This window comes from Suncus etruscus, chromosome 3 (assembly GCF_024139225.1).
Source record: "Suncus etruscus isolate mSunEtr1 chromosome 3, mSunEtr1.pri.cur, whole genome shotgun sequence".
Classification (NCBI taxonomy): Eukaryota; Metazoa; Chordata; class Mammalia; order Eulipotyphla; family Soricidae; genus Suncus; species Suncus etruscus.
In genome coordinates, this window is record NC_064850.1 from 94,780,566 (window position 1) to 94,799,102 (window position 18,537).

Consider the following 18,537-nt stretch of genomic DNA (forward strand, 5'->3'; position numbering starts at 1 on the left):
AATCAGAAGTTGACTTATTGTTGAATTTTCTATTTGAAGACTTCCTCATGAAAGCTTAGCCTAGAAAATTCTTTGAGGCAAAGAAACCTATATCTTCATGGCCTTTCTCCTTCACATGCCAATTGTAATCTAATCCTTTCCGTCTAACTTCTGGGTGGCTTTCTTCTACCCTGTAGCCTGGTTAAGTGATCCACAAATGAGAACTAATTTTCTCCACTACAAGCTGAACTTGTGATCTTGTTCATTTGATCTCCACCTCACTCCAAGTCATCTTTTCCAGAGTGTTAAAGAGAGATTTATTTTAGCAGAGGTACGTGAGTGTGCGACCAGAAATTCTGTGTGATTTGAAATATAGAACTTTTTTTTGCCAGATTAAAACTTTCAATCTTCATAGGTAGATTTTTCCTTTCCTTTCCTTACTTGGGCTTGGATACAGTAAAACAAAAATATCAAGTCCTCCCTCTCATGATATGATAATTGTCTTCCAGATATCATCCTATTTCAGCTTTGGTGATCAGGGCTCTGCTAACACACCATCATTCAGCAGCATGCACAGAGATACGCTGCAGCACAAGGAAGGACTTTGTTCACTAAGTCATAAAAAGCAACTCCTTTACCACTTAAATTGTATTTTGAGATTGCAGCAACTCAGCCACTTAAAGACTCCAGGCTCTAATTCCAGTTCTCTTGCTTTTTCTTAGCATATTTACTTCTTTCCCAAACTAGTAACATCAAACACTACTTATTACAGATAAAAAGTGAAGGAATAATAAGAGATGGACTTGTAATCAATACATATAAAATACTGTTTGAAGAATGGTGTCATAAACTTGCTTTGAAATAAATTGTGTGTGTGTGTGTGCGCGTGCGCACGCATGCTTGTGTGCGTGTGCACACGTACTTCATTGGGCACTGCTTAGAGATCACTCCAGACAGGATTTGGGAGATTTTTGTGGTGTGATAAGAATCAAACCCTGGTCGGCTTGCATGCAAGGCAAGTACTATTTTTTAGTACTTTTAGTACTTTAGTACTATCTTTTAGGCCCCTAATTGAATTTGTAAAAAATGTACTTTCTGCAAAGCATGGTAACGTGAGGTAGAAAGAAACAACTGCATCTGCCTGATGAACAAATAGGTCAGCAATTGGATGAATCTGGAGAACTCGTAGACACAGATAGTCCCACTCATGGGAAGTCTATTAAAGCTGGGGTTTGCTGGTCTGTGACTCAATGCAGAAATTTCTCACCAGCCTGAAAAGTTAACTGCTCCTTAACAATCAGCAGTTTTCAACCACAGATTACAGTAGTTCCCAACTAAAGTTCCTAAGGGTAAAGAGGTTTTGAAAATCAGTGCATCAAAGGACTCCCAGGTATGAAGCCATAACTGTATCAGAATCAACATGAAAGGGCTGAAAAAGAATGTATTTTGGGCCACAGGAATTTAACAAAATGACCTTATTGTAACAGGGTATTTGGGAAACTTGAGAGAAGAAGTTGAAGCTTGTGGAGAAGGGAATTAAAGTTGGTGAAGTCTGGGACACTGGCTCAGCCCAAGCACTTGCGACCTTCTGGCGAATGAGTTAGTGAGGACCTTGTCAGTTATGACCTGGGTGCAGGGGTTGGGAAAGGGGACTTGAAGGAAATGGTGCAGGCCATCAAATGTCAGCTTGGTAGTAAGCATTGTTTGCCTTGTTGTTTTTTCCTTTGACCAGTAATACTGCAGTAGTGTCCTGGGGTGGGGTAGCAGGATAGCAGATTTGTAGCATTTGTCAGTATCTGTGATGCAAACACTCATTTGTAGCCAGTTTCAAACTGCCAGGGATAGCAAGTAGCTCACAGAACTGAAAAAATGTGCATTCTTACATGCCAGTTCAAGCTTGTTGCAGCACACTACTGAGGATCTGGGCTATTGCCTAAGTGACAGATAGTTCCTGCATTTGGATGCAACCTTTCAGAAGACCCAGGGAAGACAGAGGTAACTGTGTTTGACCTCGCAGCTGACCCCTGTGCTTATGACAGACTGCTGTGTGGGTGTGCTCACCACTCTAGGGAGGCCATTTCATTGCCTGGATGAGGTACAAAGTAAATTGAGTCAAGCTGGTTCTCTGGAAACTAGAATGAAGGAATCATAAGGCTTTTGTTTGTGTATATGGGGGATGGTTTGGGCCACAGTCACTGGTGTTCAGGGATTACTTGTGACTCTGTGCTCAAGGGGCATCCCCGGAAGTGTTTGGGAGACCCAATGTGGTGATTAAACTGGCATCAACCACATGCAAGGCAAGCAACTTGTCCCTGTACTAATACTGGAATATACATATTGTTTGTTTGTTTTTGGGCCACATCTGGTGGCATTCGGGGCTTACTTCTGGCTCTGTGCTCAGAAATCATTGCTGGCAGGTTCGGGGGAACATATGGGAACACGGGTCCCTCAGTTTGGCTGCATACAAGGCAAACTTCCTATTACTGTGCTATTGCTCCCGCCCTGGAAGATATTTTTTTGTCACAAACCAATCAGAGGATGCTTTTGGAGAGAATTGTCAGTGGCAAAGTCTTGGATGAAAAACAGGGAAGGGGCCGGAGAGATAGCATGAAGGTAGGGCGTTTGCCTTTCATGCAGAGGACGGTGGTTCGAATCCAGGCATCCCATATGGTCCCCTGTGCCTGCCAGTGGCAATTTCTGAGCGTAGAGCCAGGAATAACCCCTGAGCTTTGCCTGGTGTGACCCCCAAAGAAACAAACAAAAAAAAGAAAAAGAAAAACTTAAGGAAACGGAGTAAACTGATAGCAGATAATAGTAAGTTTAATAGCAGAACAGGAACAGTTGTGGAAAGGGCCCAAGCCTAAGAGAGTGAGCTATTCCTCAAGCCTTTGAGATGGGGTGTATGTAGGGTGCATCCCAAGCTTGAGAGATGATTTTCTTCTCAACAGCTTTCCAGTCTACATCCTAAACACCTTAGTTCCTAAGGTAACTCAAGTGGCTCTTTGTTTCCAGCAATGTTGCAACAGAACCAAAAATGGATATAACCTTTCAGAGTAACTTTCCAGAGCTTTTTGTGACTATGGGAAATCTCTTAGAGTAAAGGACAGATCATGTGCTTCTGGTTAAGATTAAAATCTGCCTCTGTCCGTTATTTCTTTGCGTGCTTTTTGTCCCTGCACCCTCCCTAATAGCTAGTGTGTTTTGTTGTTTTCCCATATTTTTGCATTCCAGAAGGACTGGTTTGGAATCCACAGAAAATAGCCAATAGAAAGGACATGTGGTGTGGTGCTATTTTGTTGGCACTTGCCACCCTAGAGCATGATGAGAAAATCAGGGCCATAGCACCAGGGAAGGAAAAGGAGTTCTTTATTCGCTAAGGCATCTGGTGAGTGAGAGTCTGCAAAAATGTCCTGCACTGCCTTCCTCTGAAATGCCATTTGAAAGAGGCTTAGAGCAAGTTTGAGCCTTCACCCTTGTCTCATGGTAAGACTACCATGAGCAAATTGTGAATCATGAAATTGTTGGGAACTGGGAAAGTATGTTTTGCTCTTTGGGCCCCAGGCTTGGTCACGCACACAGTGAAGTAAAGTGAGTGTCTGATGGCAGCTGCATTACCAGGGGACACTTATTCCTTTCAAGTCCACTTTGGGGTGGGTAATTAGCTAAGTAGATCACTGGAGAATTTATCACTAATCATCTCTGTCATGAACCTGGTAGAAGGTGCTTTTCATTAGGTTCTATTTGTTCAACCATTAGGAAGACTTTCTGGCCAAGAGAACTTTCACTTTTTGTTGGAGAAAGGTTTAAGACTAAGGAGACCTGGGAATTTTTCCCAGTTTGAACTGTGTGTGTCTCTATAAAAAAAATTGCACATGCACTTTTAGGGTACTTATAATTGCCCTAACACTGAAAGAATTGCTTTTAAAAACTGAAACAATGTCAGTATTAGATGATGCCTGAGCTTTTTTTCTCTTGGAATGATTTTATTTTTCTGAGATTTGGATCCTGGAAGGGATATGGAAAATCAACAAGTCTCTCTTTTCTGCCCCAATGAGAGTTAAGCTTTAAGCACTTTAAACAGAAGATATAAACACAAGGATCCTTGTTTATTTCGCTTCAAGAATCCAAAGTATACATTTTATTTATTTACTTTATTGGGGGGGGGGCAAGCCCGACAGTGCTCAAGACTTACTTCAGGCTCTGTACTTAAGGCTATTCCTAGTGGAGCTTGAGAAACCATATGTAGTGCTGGGAATTGAACCTAGGTCAACTGCATGCAAGGTAAGTTCCCTGCCTGCCATACTATGGCTCTTGTCCCTTGAAGTAGGCATTTTAGGGGGCAGAGAAATTTTACAGTGGGTAAGGTGCTGGCTTTGCATGTCATGGCTTGAGCCTGAGTCATTTAGGTGTGAACCCTAAGCTCAGAGCAAGAAGGAGCATTGCCAGGTGGGACCCAAACTCCTTCTTCCCAAAACAGAGTTTAACCAGGAAGAAACAGTACATGTAGGCTGATTAAGGCCAGCTGGTGACAAGGCTAAAAGTGTTGGTAAAGGACTCAGAGAAGTATAGGGGTGTATTTCAGTCATGGTATTTAGAAATCTTTTTCCCCCAGTAGTGACATTTCGGAAAATATCACGACAAGGGGCTGAAGAGGTAGTATAGCAGGAAGGGCACTTGTCATACATGCTGACCAGGTTTGATCCTGGCTTCCCATATGGTTTCTGAGTGACCCCTGAGCACAGACCCAGGAGAAGACCCTGAGCAATGTCAAGTGTAGCTCAAAAACAAAAAAGTTATCTGAACCACAGGGCCCATTTTGTTGTTGCTTTTTTGTTTTTGGGCTAAACCCAATGGGGTTAAGGGGTTTCTTGTATCTCTGTGCTCAGAAATTACTCCTGGCAGGCTTGGGGGACCATATGGGTTGATGGGGGTCGAGCCCAGGTCAACCACGTGCACAACCTAAGCATTTTTAAATGTATTTATCTCATACAGATTTTCCAAAGGAGATCTGAATTCAGGGGAATAATTTCCAGGTCCTCAGGAATCTGTTGTGAGTGGAAAGAGTGGAACAATGCATGAAATGTTTTCTGAAAAGTTTCATGTTTACAGGGGAATATGATCTGGTGCATAAGTGAAGCACAGAACACGCCGAAGAAGGTTTCTTCAGGAGGGCATATGTTTTTGATGAGCTACTGGCCCATTTCTTCATCAATCCAAATGTCAGAGTCTATCACAGGGATGGAAGGAGAGTGACTAGGGCCTGGAGCTTTCCAAACAGAGTCTGGCACATAGTAATTGCTTATTAAATGGGACTAATCACCTCAGTTAGCACTTAAAAGAATCCATGAATTACAAACAGCCAGTTTACATAGTTTATCATCTAGTAAAAAAAAAAAAAAGCTTCCTATGTAAAGAGTTTTTCAAATGGAAAAAGCCAGCTATTAAAAAAAATAAACAGCAATAAGGAAAAGTAGAGTATTAGCTTGATAGTTCAGTTAATGAGGGTGATCAAAATAGTCAAGTCTAAACCCATCAGTATAATCTTATATGGGAAACATTTTGTTGCAGACATTGATTATTGTTTAATATCTTTTTTATTTGACCCTTTTTATTATACTTATTTCTTTTCCTTCCTTCCTTCCTTCCTTCCTTCCTTCCTTCCTTCCTTCCTTCCTTCCTTCTTCCCTCCCTCCTTTTTCCCTCCCTCCCTCCCTCCTTCCCTCCCTCCCTCCCTCCCTCCCTCCCTCCCTCCCTCCCTTCCTTCCTTCCTTCCTTCCTTCCTTCCTTCCTTCCTTCCTTCCTTCCTTCCTTCCTTCCTTCCTTCTGCTTATTCAGGGCTTATTCCTGACTGTATTCATTCATGGTGGGGTATGGGGCAACCATCTGTGGTGCCAGGGTTTGAACCCACATCAGCCTCATAGAAAGCAAGCCTGACCCACTTTAGTATCTCACCAGTCCCATATTAATTTCTTTCTTGATGTTTCATACCAGTCTCAGCAATGGGCCAAGCATTGTGTTAAATGCTACAGGCCAGCATCTTATGCCCAATGCCTATAGGAATTTATAAGGAGTAGGGGAAGTAAGTGCTTGAAGTAGGTACCACCTAGAAAGGGGATTGGATATATATTTGCTTGCAACATCTGAGTCCCATTTTAGTTGGAGAGTGTTTTGAGAGGAAAATTTCAGATATATCATGTGACTGTAACCAATTCATTCAGGGTATTTAGAAAGTGTCTGAATCATTTTGCTTATGTTGATGGTTGCTAGCGAGAGGATTGAAATCCCCCAGCAAGGCCAGTGTGGTTTCCAGCACTGTCAAGATGGGGTTGATTTGTCCCGTGTCCACTAAAGGCATCCCATGTAAATGCTCAGGGAATAGATGAAGACTTTAAGGCTTAGCTATGTTTAATTGACCTCGAAATTTTACTGCCAGATCTCTGAATAAGGTTCATTTGCTGTGTAGAGAATAGTCCCCTGGTGGTTTAAAGGCTAATTTTTTTGATTCCAAGAAAAAGACATGCTTGATTCTCAAGTATGAGCTTTGTAGATGGTTCACAGTGCTTGTGGGTGGGCAAGTTTGTTTGAAAAGGTCCCCTGATGAGGCCTGGCTTATGGTGTGGCTGGTGTGTGGCTTGGAATGAAGGATGGAAAGCTAAACCTTAGTCTCAGCGGGAGTCTAATCAAGAGAGCAGTTTCCTGTGGATCCCTCCAGACCCAGAAGCAGGGGAGGTCCTTCTATATCTGGCCTGAAGTGGGGCGGTATGGAAAGCCCTGTTGGGTGAGTTGCCTTACAACTTCGCTGGTGTAGTTCCTCTGCTCCTCCAAGTTATCTGCTCTAAGCTCTCTTCTCCAGGATAGGGACAGTTGTTTCTTTTTTTTTTTTTTTCTTTTCCCAAGAAGTCGGGAGCCCCTTGGAAAATGCATGAATGTAGCAAAACAAAGCTGAAAATTTCTAGGTTTCTTCCTCTTTTGACTGGGAAAACTAGCATTTCCTTTTAGTGATGTTTCCTGCATGCTGTTTCTGAAGTCTTTGAAGAAGATGTGAGAAACTGAAACCTGTGAGGCAGATCTCATTTTGATTCTTGTTTGGGCTTTTCTCTTGCTACATCAGGGTTTAATTAAAATTTGTCTTTCTTGGATCCTTTAGGGAAACATAAACTATCTTGGTGAATACCTCCCAAGCCCTTGGAGAACTGATAATGCAAATGAAATGCATGTCCAAAAAGACAGTTTCTTACCCTGACATCAGAAACACACTTCTTAAAATTTTGAATGCACCTTTAACAAGGGCCCTGGCAGAGACTTTTTTTTTTAAATAATATCTTTATTTAAGCAACATGATTACAAACATGATTATAGTTGGGTTTCAGTCATAAAAAGAACACTTCCTTCACCAGTGCAACATTCCCACCACCAATGCCCTCCATTTCCCTCCTCCCCCACCCCCTGCCAGTGTTCAAAACAGGCGTTCTATTTCTCTCACTCATTGACAATGTTATGATAGTTGTTAGTGTAGTTATTTCTCTAACTACATTCACCACTCTTTATGGTGAGCTTCATATCGTAAGCCAGTTCTTCTGGCCCTCATCTCTTTTGTCTCTGGGCATTATTGCAATAATGTCTTTTATTTTTCTTAAAACTCATAGATGAGTGAGACTATTCTGTGTCTATCTCTCTCCCTCTGACTTGTTTCACTCAGCATAATAGTTTCCATTTCCATCATGTATAGGAAAATTTTATGACTTTATTTCTTCTGACAGTTGCATAATATTCCACTGTGTATATGTACCACAGTTTCTTTAGCCATTCATCAGTTGTCAGGCATCTGGGTTGTTTCCAGATTCTGACTATTAAATAACACTGCAATGAATATAGGTGTGAGGAAGGCATTTTTTTTTATTGTGTTTTTGTGTTCCTAGGGTATATCCCTAGGAGTAGTATATCTAGATCATATGGGAGCTACATTTCCAGTTTTTTGAGGAATCTCCATATTGCTGGACTAAACGGCATTCCCACAAGCAGCAAATGAGAGTTCCCTTCTCTCACATCCCTGCCAGCACCAATTGTACTTGTTTTTTGTGGTGTGTGCCTGGCAGAAACATCTTAAGGGCAGGGGAGAAATAAGGGTGTGTTGAGAGAAACTTTGCTTGGATGAGCAAATCTGTCCCCAGATTCTTCCCCCAACCCCTCAGTTTATAGATAAGGCATTATTTTTGTGGGTTTTTCTTTGTTTATTTTGTTTTGTTTTGAGGCCACATCTGGCCATGTGTAAGCCAGGCTTATTCCTGGCTCTGTGCTCAAGGATAATTCCTGATGGGGCTCCAGGACAAACGGGATGCCAGAGATTGAACCCAGGATGGCTATGTACAAGGCAAAGGTCCTCCCCACTGAGGTCCAGCTCTAAGAAAGGCTGGTTTAAAACTTGGGTCTTTTGTTCTTGCTTGCAGAGAGTTTGGATATCAGTGACCTATAGAACTGGTCACCACTTCTCCTGCATATGCATTAGTGGTGTGGGGTTAACTAATGCAGGCATGTGTGCAGGGCAGACCAGTTAGAGTGCCTCTGATGGAGGGCAGATACCCTTCTGACACCTTACTGTAGGTATGTCTGATCCTGCAGGTCCCTATTTCCATCTTTTGTTTATCTTTTCAGCTTCTATGTTTATTCCACTTGCTCTCAAACCTGATTTTGTGGATTTTGCTTTAGTAATGTTTGCAGAAAGCCCTCACGATGATCTTGTCACTTGTCATCTCCCATCTTCCTCCCCATGGACTCAAGAACAAACTTGAGCTCAAATGTTTCTTGGTTCTTTACTACTTGTCTCATATGCTGGGATGGAATCAGCTGTTGGTGAACAGATACTGGTTGGTTCATTTTCTACAAACTCTCTACCCTGTAAATATGAGGCAGGCAGAGATGAACATGGGCTCTTTTTGACACACAGGAATGGCCAGGTTGGCCATATTGCTTCTGATACAGTGAAGACCAGAATGGGAACCTTTGTGCCAGAATCATATTTCAGCTTTGCTTTTTTTTTTTTTTTTTGCCATGACTTGTGATGCTCAGGGGTTACTCCTGGTTATGTGCTCAGAAATCACTCCTGGCTTGGGAGACCATATGGGACACCGGGGATCAAACCAAGGTCTGTCCTGGGTCAGCTGCATGCAAGGCAAACACCCTACTGCTGTGTTATTGCGTTGGCCCCTCCAGCTTTGTTTTTGTCCCTTGCAGGCCACCTTCACATACCCTCTTACCAATGCAGTCTAGGGATGAAAATGAAAGACTCCGTGTGCTTTTGGCAGGCCCCCTCCCCCATGCATGACCTGTGAAGTCTTGGAAGCAAGTGGCTCATTTGAAATGAGGAATGGGAAACTGCAAGTCACTGAGCTGGGGAATTCCTGGCTCTGATTCTGAGAGGGAGTCATCCTTCTACCCTGGGATATGGCTGTCCAGACCAGAGAATGTTCTAACAATGGTTCAGTGGGATGCTTTGTGTTTGTGTGAAAAGTGTCAGGGAATTGGGTGACCAGTTTGATTTCAGCTTTAAAACACGGATAAGCTAGAGTGACATGGCAGTCAATGTATTCTGTGGGAACAGAGCACCTTTGAGCCGAGCAGATTCTGTGTAGGGTAGAGTGCAGAGGGGTTCCTAGGGAACTTGCTTTTTTGAATGTCCTAGATTCACAGGAGAGGTGTAAGAAATTCTAGTTCTGTGTCTTGGCCTGCATATTTCAGTGCAGGATCAGGTCTTTGTGGCTGAATATGATGGGTGGTCATGGTGGTGATGAGGGGGGAGACAGTGGCCTTGCAGGAGGAAACAAAGGAGAGTTCTTCTTAGGCAGGGCAAGACAGCTATTTGCTGCCCACTCAGTCTCTTCTTGTCCTTTCTATTTCTAGCAACAGCACTTCTGGCATACCCGTTTTTATTTAAAAAAAAAAAAAAAAAGGAAAGAAAACAACCATCTACTAAAGTATTGCACTATTTTGAAGGAACTGACAATAAAGTCAGTGCCAACGATTAACCTTGGTGTCACTCCCTTGGTTTTGGTAGGGTCAAAGTTGATTATAATTTTATATCAAGTAATTTAAAGTAGTTACTTAAAGCCTCAGGGCTTTTCTTTAATCTTTCTCAAACCCTGAAAACACACATATATTTATATATGTATATTTAATGTATAGGTAGATAAATGATGTATATATGTACACCAATTTGAAAAATGTCAAATTAGATAATCATTTAAAAGTGTTTTGATAAGCATTTCTGTTGCTTGTCTCTGGATACTTTTATGATGGTTGGTCTAAGAAACACAGCACTCAAGCCTAGCTGCTAAAGTTACTATCAGTTTATAAGATTATAAACTGGATTATTCACTGGGGTAGTCCTGATTCATGGAACTCTCTTTTGAGAATTTTAGGTTCAGAAAAAATCAGCACAAATGTGCCAAATAGAAGTAATACTAGTGCCTTTAGTTCCAGGGACCCAGAAATCAAACTGGGTGCTTTGGTGGCATGTCCTGGTGGCAGAGAGTGATTTGAAATTGGCCTGGAAGAAGAAATATTCATATCGGTCTATGTCCAGATATTAATCAGAGAGCCATGAGATGACCAGAATATGATGTATGGCAGTACTTACACTCATCATATGATCCAGTGAATTCTTTTCAGTTCTCCTGTGTTTCAGTAGGCAGACAGATTTGAATATTAGCAGTTGCTGCTAATATTGGTAATCTTAGTCTTACTCGCCTCTGTAGCTACTGAAATTATACCTGTGATACTTGCTCTACCTTCTTCTATGACTAAGTTTATTTTATTCTTTTCTATGCAACATTTTTCATGTGGGAGAATTTACCTTTATGGTTGTGTATCTTGACTGCTTGTTCTAATATAAGAATGAGGACCCAGGAATGCAACTTAGAGATAAAATGCATTATTTGCATGTATGAGACCCTGGTTTCCATTAAACCTGGCACCATTAAAATAAGAGAGGGGAGTGGGTGGGAAAGATTAGAATTGGCTCTTTCTCTCTAATTTTATATATTATATATACACACATATGCACATACATTTTATTTTAGACCATCAGATGCCTTTATGTCTAGAATATTTTGCTGGTTTGTTTTGGGGCCTCACCTTACTGAACTCAGAATTTAGCTCTGTGCTCAGGGATTACTGAGTTCAGGGATCATTCCTAGTGGTGCTCTGGGATCATATCGGATGCAGTCCATTAAACCCCAGTTAGCCACATGCAAGGCAAGTGCCCTTCCCACTGTGCTTGCTATGCTCTGCCTCTATGTCGAGAATTTTTTTGTTTTTGTTTTTGGGCCATACCCAGCAGTGATGCTCAGGGGTTACTCCTGGCTCTGTGCTCAGAAATCGCTCCTGGCAGGCTCGGGACCATATGTGATGCCAGGGATCAAACCCGGGTCCATCCATGGTCATCTGTGTGCAAGGCAAACTCACTACTGGTGTGCTATCACTCTGGCTCCTAGAATTTTCTTTCTTTTTTTCTTTCTAATTTTTTAAAGCCAGGTCAGCAGTGGGGCCTAGACAGAGCTTTTGCTCACAGGCCCACCTGCCATTTTCTACTCACAATTCATCCCCTTCAAGAGAACTGATCACATTGAGTAATTTTGTTCTTTTCTTTAATTAAAATATTTATTTAAGCACCATGATTACAAACATATTTGTAGATGGGTTTCAGTCATTCAAGAAGTATACCCCCCCTTCACTAGTTCAATCTTCCCACCACCAATGCCCCCTAGCTCCCTCTTCTCCCACTTCCTGCCTATCTTCCACAAGCATTCTAGTTCTCTTGCTCATCACCATTATGATGATAGTTGATGGTGTAGTTATTTCTCTAACTGAGCTCACCAATCTTTGTGGTGAGCTACATTTTATGGGCTGGTCCTTTCAAACCTCTCATCTCTATTGTCTCTGGGTACTATTACCATACTATCTTTTATTTTCCTTAAATCCCACAAATGAGTGAGACTATTCTGTGTCATGGATGGACATGGAAACTATTATGCTGAATGAAATATATCTAGAATTTTTCTGAGAAGTTCATTCTTCCAGCAGAATTTCTATTTCAAACCTTGTCAGAACAAGCCCAGATACTAGGGCTCTTGGATATTGTCAAAGGATAAAGTATCTCGGAACTCACTAACAGTTAAATGGGGAATTTTCTTTGTGTTATTTCACCCCAACACAGCTCTCTTGCTAAGGTCCTGGAGTTTGGAACATCCCTCACCAGTTTTTATAGAGGATGCACTTCCTGTCTCCTGTGGGGGTGGAGCGGGATTGTTATTTACAAGTGTGGAGGCCCTGACATGCCATTCATTTATCTTGCTTCTCAAATTTCCTCTTAACTGCTTCTTTGTCTCTTTGCAATTGGGGCCAATCTCTGTAGCTTTATCTCTACAAGTTATTTTTCAAATTCTTTAGCATTATTAAACATACACCCTGTTCACTGTTTTCCAGTTATCACTAAATTATGTATAAAGCCGTGTCTGTATCTTGGGGCTGGAGCAATAATGTAGCTCTTAGGGAGTTTGCACTGCCTGCTGCTGACCTGCTCACTTTCTCTTTTGATCTCCAGCACCCTAGATGGTCCAACCCTTTTGGTTTAGGATTGATTCTTGAGTGCAGAGCCAATAGTACAGCCAATTGTGGTCCAAAAACAAACAAACAAAAACCAGAAACAAAAAAGCTCTTGTCTGTTTCTGTTTCCAGAAGAATATTTACATTAGATTAATGACTTACATTAAATATTGACATCAGTTAATGTGCATTTTTAGGGACTTTAAGCACTTTAGTTTCTCATCATTGAATCCTCTCAACAGTTCTCTGTAGAAGGCACAGTTGTGTGCCAGTTGGCGGAATAGAGGCTGGAGACCTAGAAAAGGTAAATGACTTGGCCAGAGTGACAGACTAAGGAACCAGTGCTGGAGCTGGGCTTCTCCCGGAGCTGGGCTTCCCCTGGAGCTTGCCTATCAAAAGGTTTTTCCTCTCCTGTGTCTCCTTGATGCCAGGCCCTTCAGGGCATTTTGGGGGTAAAGAAATGTGTTCCATATCGTCTTTCCCTTCTGCCCTCCTCTTGAAGTTAGCTGGGAGTAGTGGTTTTTGCAGTTCCTGGGAACTTGATGTTTCTCTCAACTGAAAATTGGGGTCAGTGTAGTCACCTGCAGCTTGTTTGTTTTGTCTGAGCTGCAGTGTATTAAGCCTCTGCTAAGGGCTAGTGCTTTATTTTGGTTTCTAATAATGGATGAAGATTTTACTTTCTTCCACTAATTCTATTATTATTTTAGGGGAGCTCTCAAAGGTGGACCATACCCTGGAGGGCCTCTGCTTTTCACTTACAACTAGTTCTCAAACCTCATCTTTAAAATAAATGGAAATATCGTTCATGCGGTCCTCTCTTGTTCAGGAGACAATGGCCTGGGTCTGCCGCTGACTCAGTCGGGCCTTTATTTCTCAGTTATAAATAAAAGAGTGGTATTGCTGTTCCTTTAGAAGTTTCACAGCAGTTCCAAGAGAATAAGTAAGCTGATCTGTAACGCCCTCTCCTCCCCCCAGCAATTCCCATCAGATAGGACGAAGCCCAGGAATCATAATTCTTGCCACATTACCTCATTGAGTCTGACCTCTTTAGAAATGGTTCCTTTTTGTCTAATCTCTCTTTGTTCCACCTGTCCCCACCTTTCAGCAGAAGTTTCCATGAAACCGTAGGATGGTCTTTCTGACTTTTAGTAAGATTACTATTACCCTTCAGCCAAAGAAAACTTTTCTAAAGGCAGTGGGCCATTAGTATTTCCTTTACTGCAGCCAGCTTCCCCTGCAGGAAGGATGGCATTTTGGAGGACTTGTGCCAAAAGGTGTTTCCATACCTTAAACCTCTGCCAAGTGCCTGGTCAGCAAACTTCCTCCAGCTGCTCAAGAGTCCTTCTCACCCACCTGGGGTGCTGCTGGGGGAGGGAGGAGAGCTTGCTGTGGTCACTCGTTCAGAGGGACTTTGCTTTGAAAACCCTGGGTCTGAGTAGCTAATTTTTCGAGCATTCTACACACACAGATGGGTTGAGTCCTCTATGTGGACTCTGTACTTGACAATGTATATGTGTTAGTATGTTTGTTTTATGATTGAAAAAATGAGTAAGTGAAGTTTTAATATACCTCAAACAGAACCATAAAAAAAGTAGGGGGGAGTGGTTGCTTTTATTATCCAGAGAAGGATGCCTTGGTCTTCTCAGGCTGTTATAACAAAGATACTTTTTCCCCTTCCTGTTGTTGTTTTGTTTTTTGGGGGCCACAATTGCTTTGCTCTCAGCTATCATTCCTGACAGCGATCTGGGAACCATATGTGATGTTGAGGGTTGAAACCAGTCAGCCACAATCAAGTCAAACACTCCCTCTGCTGTTCTATCTGGTGGCCCCCAAAATACTTATTTTTATTGAATCTTGCAGGGTCAGGCTCCTGGAGGGAGCTCCTTCAGGTTTGCCTTCTTACTGGCTCCTGCTGTGGGTATTTGCTGTGGTGTTGTCACTGCCTTCTAAGGACACTCACCTTCGCATGGCTTCACTTCAACCCTACCTCCAGTTCTATCACATTGAGTAAAAGTATATTTGTGAGGTACACAAACATTCATTCCATGACAACTAAGATTAAAGAATTGTTTTAGGGACCAGAGCAATAGCATTTTGGTTAGGGTGTTTGCCTTGCATGCAGCTGAACCTGGTTCAATACCCTGCATCCCATATGTTCCCTCAAACCCACCAGAAGTGCTTTCTGAGCACAGAGTCAGGAAGTAACCCCTGAAAACTATGGATGTGGCCAAAGAAAAAAAATGTTTTTTAAAGCATTTCTACAGGGGCCAGAGCGGTGACTCAGGCTGTAAGGCATCTGCCTTGCACGTGCGGTTTGATCCCTCGGCGTCCCATATGGTCCCCCAAGCCAGGAGCGATTTCTGAGTGCATACCCAAGAGTAACCCCTGAGCGTCACCAGGTGTGGCTGAAAAACCAACCAACCAACCAACCAACCAAACAAACAAACAAAAAAAGCATTTCTACAGAACCAGAAAGATAGTACAGAGATACGATGTAAGGGGACGGCCTGAAAGCAACAATAACAACATGGGTTTGATCATGGTACCCCTTATCATCTCCCAAGCACAAATAGGAGTAATCCCTGAGCACTGCCAGGTGTGGCTCAAAACCAAAAATAAAGAAAACTGCACAAAAAAGCAAACAGCAAAACATTTTTACATTTCAAGTTGGATTTAGGACTTTTTTTTTGTAGATTATTATTTGATTTATCGAAATTCTTTTAGGAACTAAATTTCTCTTAGAACCTGTACCCCAAGAAGGAACCATAGACACCTTGTCACCACTACAACTCACCCTGTAAGTTTCTTGTGCTTCCTGTGGGTTCTCCTGGCTCTTCTACTACTCCCCACCACACACACACACCTGAGAGAAGAAGTCACCGCTTTCTTAATTGTGGCAAGCAGAACAAAATGAAGACTGCATCCAATGACTGTTTGTTGAATTGACACAAGAATGAGTGAGTAGAGCCAGAGCAATAGCACAGCGGGTAGTTCATTTGCCTTGCACGCAGCTAACTTATGCTCCATCCCATGTATCCCATATGGTCCTCCAAGCACCGCCAGGAATAACCCCTGAGTGCCTCTGGGTGTGCCCCTCCCAAACAAACAAACAAAAAGAATGAGTACCCTACCTTGATGCTCAGGAGTAGCTTCAATCAAACAAATAATAATAATAATAATAACAATAAAGAAGAAGAAAATGGAGAATTTAGGTTGAAGAAAAATGGGAAGAGACTTTCAGGGATTAACTGGAATTTTCTCTGCAGTGGAAAAACACAGGACTCTTTCGCCCCTTAAGCCCTTGAGATACAAAAACAAGAGCCAAGAAATAGTACAATGAATGGGCTTAACAACAAACCTATATAAACCCTATGTAAAAATAGTCAAATGTAATAGATATTTTTCCAGAGAAAAAATATAAGTGACTACAAAGCACATGAAAAGGTGCTTGATGGAGCTAGAGTGATAGTATAGCATAGGGAGGGGTCACTTGGCTTAGGACTAAACTGGGTTTGATCCCTGGCACCCCTTATGATCCCCGAAACTCACCTGGAGTTATCTCTGAATGAGTATAAAATGGGAGTAATCCTTGAGTACTGCTGGATGTGGTCCAACTCCCCTAAAACAGCCCAAAACAGCCCCCCCCACACACACATATGTACTAGGGGAGGAGGGAGGAAGGAATTTGAACTGTATTCCCTCTGTGGAAAGCAGTATGGTATACTTCCTTAAAGACTGTTGCCATTTTCTCCTAAGTCCATTTCTGGGTACACACCCAAACCAAAGTCTCAAAGAGATATTTGTACACTTGTGTTCATAGTAGTGTTTTTCCCGATAGTTAAGGGGTGGAAGCAAAGGCTGCCTCCATTCATGAATGAACGGCTCATTGGAGTGTGGATCTAGACAATGCATTCAGATTTGCTAAATGGAAACTCAGACATGTAGTACAGCATAGATGAACCTAAGGATATTGTGGTAATTGGAATAGGCCGGCCACAAAAGGAAAACTACCGCATGATCCCCTTATATGAGTAATCAGATTCATAGAAACAGGAAGTAGAATACTAGTTAGTAGAGCTGGGGGGAGGGGAAAAGGGCTAGTTTAGGGATTCAGAGTCACAGTTTGCAAGGTGAAAGACTTGTATTGATTGGTTGCTCAATAGTGTGAAAATAGTTATGGTATGTGTTATGTGTTGTATCAGAGTTAAAACCTTTTTTGTTTGTTTTGTATTGAAGTTACATCCGGGTAGAAACTTCTTTTTTTTTTTCTTTTTACTCCAAGGGGTAGAAACTTTTAAGGAAGGTGGATTTTGTGGTCAACAAGTATCTCTATGCCCTGAGGAGCCATGTGTGGTGGAGGCTCCTGTTTGCTTCCTTTTTACACAGGGAAATTGGAAGCCTCACGTTCCATACATTACTCAGCAGCCTGCTTTTTGTGGTTCTTTTTTGGATCCATTTAGCAACATACTTAGGGCAACTTTCCAGGTCAGTGACTGTACTTCTGACTCATATGCCTTTGAGCAGTGGCTCATTATCCATAGCATATGTGTTCTGTGATTTATTTTATGTCCCCTTTTTCTGAATTCTTAGGTTATTTCTACATTAGTAGTCACTACAAACAGTTCGTCAGTAAACCCTTTTATTTATATTGCTTTACATACTGAGATTCTTACTTCTGCCACATTCCAAAAATCCTGGATTTTTGGAATTAATAATTTTTTGAAATGTCTGCCTCAGCTCACATCCTCTCCTCTCAGAGGAGCTTGCCTGCCCTCTGCACTCTACAGGGATCTCCCTCTTTTCAAGTATTCTTATTAGAGCCACTTTGCTTTTGTGGAAGATCTATGAAACTGCCTGTTTTCAGTAACAGAAAGAAATTCAGTGGATTTTCACAACAAAAGTTGAGAAGTAAAAATAGTATTCAGTCTTTGTTTTACAAGAGCCACTCTTTTTAGGAGGTGGGGCATATCTGGCAGTGCTCAGTTACTCCTGGCTCTGCAGTTACGGATCACTTCTAGTAAGCTTAGGGGACCAAATAGGATGCCGGGATCCAACCCAGGTCTGCCACCTGCAAATCTAGTACTGTACTGCTTAAACTATCTCTCCAATCCAACATTCATTCTATTTTTACTTTTGTTTTTATTTTATGAGTCTTCCCAAGCAGTGCTCAGGAATCCTGGTGAAGCTTGGGTGACATCTGGCAGTGCAGGGGTTTGGATTTTGGGCCTAGCCCTAAGTAAATGTGCTACAGCTCCTTGTAGTCTTTCTAGAGACAAACACTAAGGAGCATGAGTGACTCTCAGGCTACTGTTAAGAGTGGAAATCTTAGGACAGTTTCACTCAGATTGGGTGTGTTTTTTACACAAAAAATCCTACTTTTACTACAGCTCAATGTCATTAGGTCTGGTATGATTCGGCAGGCAATTTTTGGCTTTGGAAATGCCTAAAATCAGTTCCAAGTAAATTGTGACTTCTTTGCACCATTTCCAGATATGAAAGGTTTTATAGGAATGCATATTTTCTTACTGTTGAATGTTAATAGTACTTAGTATATTTTGAAGTCTTTTTATCAATGATATCTTTCACCAATTATTTCTCCATACTTGTGGCTTCTCTTCTCTTTCTCTTTATCACTCTTTTGCAGAGTAGCAGTTTTAAATTTTAATGACATAGTCTATCAGTTATTTCTTTCATTGATTGCACTTTAATGTTGTATCTTTCTAAAGGGATGGTCAAATTTGAAGTCGTTGAAGTTTCCTTCTGTGTTAACTTTATAGGAGTTTCATAATTTTTTTTTGGAGTTTCATAGTCTTAAATTATGCACTTAGATCTAAGCTTTATTTTGAATTAAGTTTTGAAAAGAATATGAGAAAATGTGAAACTACCAGAAGAAACTCAAGCTGGGAAATAGACATATATTTGTGACAGGATTATGTGAAATAGCATTATGCTGCCAAT

The 18,537-nt window shown here is 41.7% G+C and overlaps 1 protein-coding gene across 1 annotated transcript in view; it reads left to right on the plus strand.

Annotated features, from left to right (window-relative positions):
• The window catches only part of DOCK5 (dedicator of cytokinesis 5), a 239,930-nt gene that overhangs the window by 24,657 nt on the left and 196,736 nt on the right, over positions 1-18,537 (plus strand). The gene's annotated exons all lie outside the window — the stretch shown is intronic.